The sequence below is a fragment of the Octopus bimaculoides genome, chromosome 6 (assembly GCF_001194135.2).
Source record: "Octopus bimaculoides isolate UCB-OBI-ISO-001 chromosome 6, ASM119413v2, whole genome shotgun sequence".
NCBI classification, from domain to species: domain Eukaryota; kingdom Metazoa; phylum Mollusca; class Cephalopoda; order Octopoda; family Octopodidae; genus Octopus; species Octopus bimaculoides.
The window spans coordinates 104,857,913-104,867,535 of NC_068986.1; the positions used below are offsets into that span (position 1 = coordinate 104,857,913).

The following is a 9,623-nucleotide window of genomic DNA, read 5'->3' on the forward strand; positions in this document are numbered from 1 at the left end:
TATAAAATAGACGTGTGTGCGCACACACACACTCACACACACACACACACTCACACACACATGTATAAGTTTTGTATAAGTTATACATGCATATATGTGTATGTGTGTATGTGAGTGTAAGAATAATGCGCAGAGTTATATTGTGTGACGCTCATAAATACATATATACATATATATATTTATAGATATATATGGTATAATCTTTTATATATATATATGTGTGTGTGTGTATGCATGTATGTATGTATGTATGTATATGCATGTATGGGTGTGTGCTTAATAGATCACAGAATACGATTGCATTGTCCAGGTAAATATTGTAAGCATTTCTCCAATCTATACAGTAATATATTTGCCCCTCCCTTCATTCCTTTTTTTTTTTAATCTTTTCAATACGATTCAATTTGAATATGTTATCTCTTTCGAATATTACAATTAGATTTGCTTATTACTGAATGCTAAAGAACTATCTCATATTGACGATTGTGGATTACTGATAGTGACATTAAAAAAAAATCTTTAAATCTTTATGTTTATTAGATTTTGCAAAGCCTTAAATCTAGGTAGTACTAAGTTTTCATACTTAGATTTACTAGGCTTTGCAGCTCTTTCTCTCTTCCATTTGTAAGCGATGTCAAAAACACATATCTTTCGTACAATGGAAAAGCGCCATAACTTAATGAACTCTGATAAATCGGTCCTCTGGTATATTTAACAACACACGCTGTATAATTTTTCACAGGGAAGGGAAGTATTTACATACAATGTCGTTAGAAACTGAGTGGTACTAAATTTTTTGCTAAATTTATTCTTCTTGTCCTAACATAACACAGATGTATGTATGTGCGTATGAATTCTAGAGCTGCCACATTCAAAGGATGTGGACACAGAAAATAAAAGACGCAAAGGTGAGTATGTGAATGAATTTGAATTTAATCCATAAACATTAGTTCAATAAAATGTTTTTTTTTTCGTACAAATATCGGTTAAATGTTTATCTATCTATATATATATTTCTCTAAGAAGAAGAAGAAGAAGAAGAAGAAGAAGAAGAAGAAGAAGAAGAAGAAGAAGAAGAAGAAGAAGAACAAGAAGAAGAAGAAGAAGAAGAAGAAGAAGAACAACAACAACAACAAGAAAGAGGAGGAGGAGGAGGAGGAAGAAGAAGAAGAAGGAGGAGGAGGAAGAAGATACAGTGGGTAGTGCTGCATATAGCAAATCGGTTTATCTAGTCGTATGCTGGCGATGGGTGAGCCAGTTGAGGCAGAACCTGTGATAGCACAATTCGTCCGATGGAACAAGATGGAACGTTATTAGTCTGCAACAACTGACTATTAAATATTAACTAGACAATTGTCCGGAGTCAAATGATGAAGGTGTTAATGATGTATGTTGTGGTGAGACCTAATTTATGACCCTAGTGTGTCTCGGAACTGGGAAAGAGATACCAATAGGAACAGAACAAGACAAAGTGATCGAACAGAAGGGGGGACAGTAGAGTCCTAAAAATCGAACAGAAAATTATTAGAGTTTAATTTAATTAAATAGTGATTAGGAGGATTTTAAACTATATATGTTATAGATGTATGACAAAAATAAAAATTAAAAGTATGTATGTATGCATGTATGTATGTATATCTATATACTTGCATGAATATATATATATATACAAGTGGAATTCAAAAATTCTCTGTAGTTTCGCCAAAACCTTTCTAAGTTGGCCGCGCTGCCTTCAGTAGGTGATAATCTTTTGGTAAGGTAACCAGAGTTTGACGTTGATCGCTTCAGTTTTCTTTCTCATATTGGACACTAGTAGTGGGATCCATGGAACAACAGAGATCTGTGACTCAATTTCTGTGGTCTGAAGGTGAGTCAGACGCTGAAATTCATCGCAGATTTTCAGTACAATACGGGGACAGTGCTCGGTCGCGCAGAAGGGAATATGAGTGGATCTAGAAATTTTAGAATGAGCGGACATGTGTGAAGCACTAACAGGGAGCCGGAGGCATATTGTTCTCCAGTACTGACGTGAAGATTCAAGAAGTTCGAGAGGTGGTTCTGGTAAGCTGACCATCGATGCCGTGGCATGCACTCTGCAAGTTGTAGTGCCAGCCGCAATACAAAAGCGTGTATTAAGTGACTTTCATATGGGACACACCAGGATTTCAATAATGGAACGAGGAGTTACTCGAATTGGCCTACAATGGATATTGAACAATTGGTGAAATCCTACAGGGGCTGTGCGCTCGCAGCAACGTCACCACCGCTGAAATTCTAATTATGGCCTAACACAGTAAGTCCGTGTTACAGACTACATTTTGATTTTGCTGGACCGGTAAACGGCACGTATTATATGATCATAGTAGACATCTATACCAAGTGATCAGAGATATATAAATGCAGTGAACCAACCTCGAAGTTAACAATAGGGTTCCTTTATGAACTTTTTGCGCGATACTGTGTCCCCGACACCATAGTATCGGATAATGGAACGTGGTTTTCATGGTACCAATTTTAAAATTCCTATGAGATGTATTCAGTCAATCACATCTCTACTACGCCGTACTACCCGAGATCAAATGGGCAAGAAGAAAGACTTCTAGACACGTTTAAGCGAGCAATAAAAAGATCAAGAAATTAATTAGCTCAATTGTTAAGGGTTTACATGATAATGAACAAACCGAACGCCTGCTCAGGCACATAGCCTACCGAGCAAATGTTTGCCCGGATGATAAAATCAATTTTTGATAAATTGTACCTACAAAAAGAAAAAAAACTAATTTGGAAAACCTAAGAAACACAACAAAATATTTTAATGTGGGAGGTAAAGTTTATTTCAAAATATATAGGAATGGAAAACAAAATTGAGAGGGCGGTATAGTGCCGAAAAGATGAGGAAGGGTGATGTACATAATAAAGGGTCAAATAGGTGAGCACAAGAGACATCTAATTCGGTTGGAGACAAGACATACAGAAGAAAGAGAAGAAATACCGATGGAGGTTTGTTATGACTTGTTTGATGTTCCAAAGCCAAAAGATGTTGAACATAGAAAGATCAGCAATAGAAAAATAAAACAAACAGAATCACTAGAAATAGTCCATAGATGAAAGTAGTATTAAAACTTCTGGGGAAATTAAAATCTCAGAAAAAGGAGAGATGATAATGAAAAAAAAAGAAGAAAATTAAATAAATAAGTTGCCGTTCCTACAGAAGTCAAATCTCCAAAGGGGAGATGTTATGGCGAGAATCAGTACGCCCTCTATGAGAATGGATTAGCCCAACTGGTATAAGTAGCAGCGTGTTTGACTGAGAGCGAAGGATGAGAAATTGCAGGGAGTCGAAAGGCGTCGTTCGTGAATTCGGGGATTCGCAGGAAATTGTTGAGAAGTCGTTATAGTTTGTAGAGAACTGCTTTGGATTGGTTACACTTGTTGGAGACCCTTGGTGACTACCTCGTTCTGTCGTACTATATATCATGCTGTATTAGTTTACGACACTAAGGTGACATATACAGTAACCCCATTATAGAACTATCTATCTGTCTACCTGTCTGTCTGTCTGTCTGTCCGTCTGTCTGGCTGTCAGTCTGTCCATCCATCCATCTATCCATCCAGCCATCCATCATTCCACCTATCTATCTATCTATCTATCTATCTATCTATCTATCTATCTATCTATCTATCTATCTATTTGTCTATCTATATACATATAAATATACATATATATATATATATATACACAGACGAATATTTGGCATGAATGTTTGTATTTCTTTGTGTGTGCATATGCATATATATTTTTTTTTCATACGTTTATACATACTTGCATACATACATATGTACACACACCCGCATGTCCACTCACACACACGCACACACACACACACACACATTTTATTCGCACGTTTGTACATGTGTGTGTGTATGAATATAAATATAGAAAACTCTAAATACAATTCTCACCCCACTAAATATAGCAGCAATCACAAACAGCAACAACAACAACAACAACAACAGTGGCATATACTTCAATGTTAACAACAACAATATCGGGATGAAGTGCGAGATGATCGGCATCTGCTAAGGCAACGTCAGCATCACCGACACCATGAAAGGAAAGGAAATAATAGGGCGAACCGTATGAATAACAAGAACATTAACGATAACATATACATATATGTATATACTTACACACACACAAACACACATATACACATATACACACACATATAAATATAAGCAAAAAGTATGAAAAATAACTGAGACCTACGGTAACAGCAACATTAACGAAAAACACCACATCAATCTAAACGATAATAATAATAATAATAATAATAATAATAATAATAATAATAATAATAATAATAACAATGAAGATTATCATTGTCAAGAAGAGCCATATGAATATCAATATTATATCACATTATATACTTTGAAGATTTTGCTGCCGTAACGCTTTGTATGAAGCAGCATAAATTATGAAAAATATTTACATAACCATGCATAAATAAATAAATAAAGAAAGAAATAAAGAAATAAAGAAAGAAATATTGTTACAAGTTCCATTCAGGTGCAGGCATTCGATTTCCGTCACATATATTCCTTTATTCGTTGAGGAATGACCTGACTTTCACCAGTTGTGGAATTTCTGCAGCCACAGAGAAGAATAATGAAACCCGCCGGGAAGCCCTCTTGCAATTGAATAATTAGCTTAGGGGTCGCTACGTGTCCAGTGGAACAACTGTTTTAATTCTTGTGCGCGAAAACTTCATTATAGGCCTTCTTTTGTTTTTCTATCTACTCCTTTTTTTTTATGCTTAGGCACATGTATAGAGATGAACGAAGAGTCCTTTAGCACATGCTTATAGGAGAATAGATATCCGAGAATATAATCTGGACGGAAATGTCGGTATTCAAACGGGTGTTGAGTTAATCTGCCATAGAAGTTCCGCCCGCAAAAAAAAAAAAAACACTTTCAAATCGAATATCCGAGAACTATATCCGAGGTCGGTTTTATTCGAGCTTATGCAAGCGGCCTCCATACTTATCGGTGCCCTCCTACTCCTACACAACTACTTTGGTTACAGACCATAGTAAAATCACATAACCAAAGAGCTGCTGCTGGAATCGAACCCAAAATCATGTGTTTAGGATGATAGATTTTAATCATGTCTGGCACGTACATTACAGTGTCCGGTTTAAGTCATTAGTTAATCATTGGGTGTATTTAACAACCGGAAACTGTCACAAGGATTCAAAATAAGTCTCACTATCATCTTCCTGTAAACATTTTCTTTTTACACATTCAATTACAGAAGCCCAACATTTTCCCAAACACGTAATTGATCGAATGAGGTTTTGAGAAAGTCGTTTGACCAATAATGAATAATGAATAACAGGACTAACATATAAATGTGATCCTTAATATTGGATTCGTATTTTGGCACAAGGCCAGGAATATCGGCGGAGGGCGCAAGTCGATTACATCGACCACAGTACTCAACTGGTACTTATATTATTGAGTCCGAAAGGATGAAAGTAGACCTCAGCGGAATTTGAACTCAAAATAAAGACGTACGAAATGCCGCTTGCATTTTGTTCGGCGTGCTAACGATTCTGCCAGCTCACCCACCGTCAAGTGAGTTCTAATATTAGACAGAAAGAGCAATAGAAGACGAGCTGGTACAATTGTTAGCGTACAGAACAAAAGGCTAAGCGGCCTTTCGTCTGTCATTGTATTCTGATTTCAAATTCCACCGAGGTCGACTTTACTTTTTCCATCTTATCGGGGTTAAAAAGATAAGTACCAGCTGAGCAGTGGGGTCGATGTAGTCGACTTACTCTTTCCCTGGGAACTACTGGCCTTGTACAAAAAATTTAAACCACCATTAATTAAAAAAAAAAACAAGAACAATAGCAATCAGGTATTCTAATCATTCGATTAATTACAAAATTTGAAAAGAGAAAGGCCTAGAAATCCTTTCCTCTTATAAGCAGAAGGCTTGAAATTTGGGGGAGGGGGATTGTCGATTACCTCGATCTCAGTACTCAACTGGTATATAAATTTATCGACCCCGAAAGGTAAAGTCGACCTCGGCGGAATTTGAACTCAGAACGTAGAAATGGGCAAAATACCGTTAAGCATTCCATCCAAACGACTCTGCCAGATCGCCGCCTTAGAAGAGCTTAATAATATTAAACGTACATATCCTACATTGTATATGGTATCGTATTTTACCGATTCTGTGGACTGCCAATCGTGTTTAATATTCTATTGGCAAAGTCACATTTTCTTAATTACTTACCTTACTAATATACGTATCTATATATATATTCAGCGTTTTCCATAAAACTTAGTGTTTTAATCCGCGATTTTGCTTCTGCTCTGGTGCTCAACTGGTATATAAATTTATCGACCCCGAAAGGTAAAGTCGACCTCGGCGGAATTTGAACTCAGAACGTAGAATTGCTTCTGCTCTGGTGCTCAATCCCCTTTGATTTCCCATTTGTCTTCTGTTAGTAAGTATATCTGTATGGAGATTCACAGAGCTGCCCCTAATAATGAATTATTTCTTGACAGCTATATTTTTCTGTCTCCATTGAGCATGTATGTATGGATGGATGGATGGATGGATGGATGGGTGGATGGATGGATGGATGTGTGTATGTATGTAGAGATGGATGGAGATATGGATGGATAGAAGTATGTATGTATGCATGTATATATGCATGTATATATGCACGTACGTACGTACACACATAAATACATGTACAAACAATTATATATATGTGTGTATACATAAACTTTTCCAAACTAGACTTTTACAGAAGATGCCCCAGTATGGGCACGGTCCAGTGACTGAAGAATTTAAGAAATAAAGAAAGAGATAAAAAATATCTGTCAAATTATAGTCTAACTCCTTAAAACACACGATGCACAATAAATAGAGCAACCTTACATACCAGGGTCATATGTGAAAAGACCACCCTTGATATGTCTGGGAGCCATCTTTTGATCCTAGTTTTGCTTAATGAAGTTTGACTTAATGAAGTTTGATTAATGAAGTTTGATTAACCGATAACGATAGCAACAATGACGCCACTTATCGATTAAAGTATGAAAAGATTTTTAATGTTTTTCTCACATTTCCTGTAGTATGATTTTAAATATATTTATTTAAGGCGGCGAGATAGCAGAAAGGTTAGCATCGCATATATATATATATATATATATATATATATATATATATATATATATATATATATATATATATATATGAGAAACGTTACTATCGCATATATATATATATATGCGATGTAATCGACTTAATCCATTTATTCTGAGTTCAAAATCCGCTGAGGTCTAATTTCATCCTTTCGGACTCAATAATATAAGTACCAGTTGAGTACTGAGGTCAATGTAATCGACTTGCACCTTCCGCCGAAATTGCTGGCCTTGTGCCAAAATACGAACCCAATATTAAGGATCACATTTATATGTTAGTCCCATTATTCATTATTCATTATTGATCAAACGACTTTCTCAAAACCTCATTGCATCAATTACGTGTTTGAGAAAATGTTGACCGTCTGTAATTTGTCCCCTCTATGTTTAGCCCCTTGAGGGCAATAAAGAAATAAATATATTTATTTAAGGCAGCGAGCTGGCAGAGACGTTAGCGATATTTTGTAGAGTGTTACGTTCTGAGTTCAAACTGCGCCGAGGTCGACTTTACCTTTCATCCTTTCGAGATCGATTAAATAAGTACCAATTACGCACTGGGGTCAATGTGGGTCAATGTCTGTCCTTGTTTGTCCCCTCTATGTTTAGCCGCTTGTGTGCAATAAAGATATAAATATATTTATCTAAGGCGGCGAGATGGCAGAATCGTTAGCATGCCATGGGAAATGCTTATCAGTTTTTCGTCTGTCTTTACGTTCGAAGTTCAAATTCCGCCGAGGTCGACTTTACTTTTTATCCCTTTACAGGTCGATAAAACATATACCAGTTGAGTACAGGAGTTCATGTTATCGACTTATCTCTTCTCTAAATATTTCTGGCCTCACGCCAAATTTGAATCGGATATTTTGATCTTTTGAATATAGATCGATTCAAGATTTGAAGTATTGTTTCAGATAGTTTTTTTGTTTTTTTTATCTCTAAGCTCAAGTTGAATGATAACAGTTCTTTTTCCGTTTCAAATTTTTATTTTCTTTTAAATATTGTCTCTCGACAACGCCCATGTGAGGAAATGCGCTCAAGGGTTTTAATCAAATATATGGCAAAGAGTATTCGTACCAGTCGGGCACTCACACACTTTGTTATTCCATATTACATATTTTGACATGACACAGCACGGTAGTGCGGACGCGAGCGTAGACACACTCACGCACACGCACACGCACACATACACACACACACACTTATGCATATATAGTTTTATATTGTTGAGTTCCGGTTGTAAACTGCGAATAGCCACCTTAATAATTTACTTTCATATCCATGTGTGTTTGTGTGTGTATATATATACATACACACGCACGTATACACTTCCACACCCAAACACACACACACAAACACACACACACACATACATACATACATATATATATACACACACATATATATATATATATATATATATATATATATATATATATATATATATATATATATATGTATATATACAAATATATGTATTTCTTATATATACATATATATTTGTACTTATATATGCTTATTTATACGAATATATATCCCTATATATATGCACACTTGAACACAGGTATACAGACATGCATAAGTAAACACATTTTTACATGCATGCCAAGAAGCATATATACACAAGCATATATAAACATGCATAAAAGAGAAGACCGTTGTTCTGCACGGGAAATATATACGTATATATGAGACTATAAACTATAAGCTTTTACAAATAAAATATCTATGAATGGCATAAGGCTTTGTTAAAATACCAGAAGATGGAATTCTCATCGTTGTATACAGTAACACAACCAGGACATATTTTATTTATAAATATACATACATGTATGAACATATATATAGTATATATATATAAATACAAACATATATATATATATATATATATATATATGGTTCTCCACCTCTCTCCCTCTCTCTTGCTCTCTGTATATTTTTTGTAATATATATGTGTATATTATTTGTGTATATGTATATTATAAATATTTGATACCTAACGAAAATCGTATGATAAATAATAAATAACGATGCCATTTCATCTTATCCTCCCTCAATAGATGAAATATTTATAAGCTTTATTATTGAATAGATGGCGCTGATAACCTACATTACTAGCATAGATAATTACATGCAGAGATGCTGGTGGCGCGCGCGTGAGAGAGAGTGCTGCGTGCAAGTATATGCAAATATGGTGGTGTGTGTGTGTCTGTGTGCGAGCGGGTGTTTGTGTTTGTGTGCGCGCGTGAAAAATGTTTAAGCATATATATGAGCGTCCATAAAGATGAACACAACCACACCCATTCGTATATAATTAAAGGTAAATATATACATACGTATATATATACATACGTATATATATATATATATATATATATATATATATATATATATATATATA

At 35.3% G+C, this 9,623-nt stretch overlaps 1 long non-coding RNA gene across 1 annotated transcript in view; it reads left to right on the top strand.

The window, feature by feature from the left end:
- LOC106878675 (uncharacterized) overlaps positions 1-9,623 on the top strand; it is a 397,850-nt gene that overhangs the window by 60,026 nt on the left and 328,201 nt on the right. The gene's annotated exons all lie outside the window — the stretch shown is intronic.